Source organism: Photinus pyralis, unplaced genomic scaffold (genome assembly GCF_008802855.1).
Source record: "Photinus pyralis isolate 1611_PpyrPB1 unplaced genomic scaffold, Ppyr1.3 Ppyr1.4_LG3a, whole genome shotgun sequence".
Lineage (NCBI taxonomy): Eukaryota > Metazoa > Arthropoda > Insecta > Coleoptera > Lampyridae > Photinus > Photinus pyralis.
The window spans coordinates 9918512-9920165 of NW_022170509.1; the positions used below are offsets into that span (position 1 = coordinate 9918512).

The 1654-nt window shown below is 32.6% G+C and overlaps 1 long non-coding RNA gene across 1 annotated transcript; it reads right to left on the minus strand.

Annotated features, from left to right (window-relative positions):
- Positions 1–714: 714 nt before the first annotated feature.
- Positions 715–1420, minus strand: LOC116166244. Its single transcript, XR_004144298.1, has 2 exons — positions 1289–1420; positions 715–987 (listed from the first exon to the last, which is right to left on the minus strand). It is a non-coding gene; the product is annotated as an uncharacterized LOC116166244 (long non-coding RNA).
- Between the last annotated feature and the right edge of the window lie 234 nt (positions 1421–1654).

Here is a 1654-nt window from a genome sequence, read left to right on the forward strand (position 1 = left end):
AGAAGCAGACAATTTTAATGACAAACTGATTACAGCATTTGGGAACAAACTACCAATCCTATATGGGATATTGACATTGTGAACAATACCTTCCTTCCTAGCTACCTTCATTGTATCTTGCTGGTTAGCTTATTTTAATTTTAATCATTCACAATAATAATAATAATAATAACACGTAACTTTATTAGGCAGTTCAGTTTTTCCACCTAACCACCATGTGCATGTGCACTAGCGTCGTATAGTATAATGAAACAGAAAGAAAAGATCTGTATTTTTTACCGACAATCTAGAGAACAATCTTTAATGAATAACAATATTGACAGGTAAGACATCTACCTATAACTCCTACATTTGCAGTTCCCAAAAATTACATAGGGGTTCTCTGACTTCTATTTTTTACACTATGATGATATAGCTAAGTGTGCTGTGAATTTGTATCTTAATTACACACACATAATTAGTGTAATCACTTGAAATCAGATTAAATTATGATATGACCTGTAAGGTGCAAAGGTAGACACTTTTGAAACATTAGACTAGTTGGTAATGGAAATAATCCTGTGCGCATTTATTAGCCAATTCACTTTATAAACCCAGTAAATTTGTTTTGATAGGCGTCTGTTTTACATTCCGCCCGCAAACAAACGAAAATCTAAACATTCCTCTTTACACCAGATTTTTTATAAAAAAAAGTATTGTTTGTACTTACATCGATTTAAATATACCTCAATGTTTTTAACTTTTCTAACGGCCGGATGATCACAATCGGTTATTAAAGCTTGCACTGTATCTAATAAACAGTCGATGTTAGCTTTGCTTTTGGGATTTTGAATGCGCTCCTCCAAAAATCGCAATCGCCGCTTGCGATCCTCATCCCTTATCCTTTCCATCGCGAATAAAGCTATGTTTTGTAGAAATGTGCTTGAAAAATTATATATTTCAATACTTCCGATAATCTATGGTCTGGTCATCAGTTGTGAATTCAACCTAAAGAATAAAAATAATCATTACAATGTAATAATCGAGTTTGTTTATAATATGACAAATGGTTGGTTCTAATAAATTTAACTGTTTGTATTTCCTGTTTATTTATTTCGTTAATTTGTGATACTCAAATAAATGATGAAAAGTAGGCGTGAATGATAAATTGAATTTTACTATTTATATTTAAAGGCCACCGTTGATCTTCACTTTAATAATTATTTTGCATTATGTCACACAACAAAATTTGAATGTTTTATGTCAAGTGTCGTCCCAGTTACATATAGATGTATATAAATACCGATACCTTTGTATTTCATAACTTTGGAAGACCCATTTATAATTGTATCATTCTCGACTTACGTTAAACAAATTTAAGGAAACAAAAAGAAAATAATTATTCACTACCTGGCTGCTAGCAGCCATTTTAAAATTTATGAATGAATACTGTGAAGTTGCAGTTTCACAAACATAAAATGAAGGTCATGTTATATACCGTAGTGAAGGTAGCAGCCAGAAAGTAGCAGCCGAATTAATATGTGGCAACAGTGTGTAGTCACTGCAAACAGGCCACTCCCCTGAAAACCACGCCCTATTTTGAATAGAAACTATTAAATCGGCTGCTCCTTTTTGGCTGCTAGCTTCACTACATCCCTAAGTATTTCACTACATC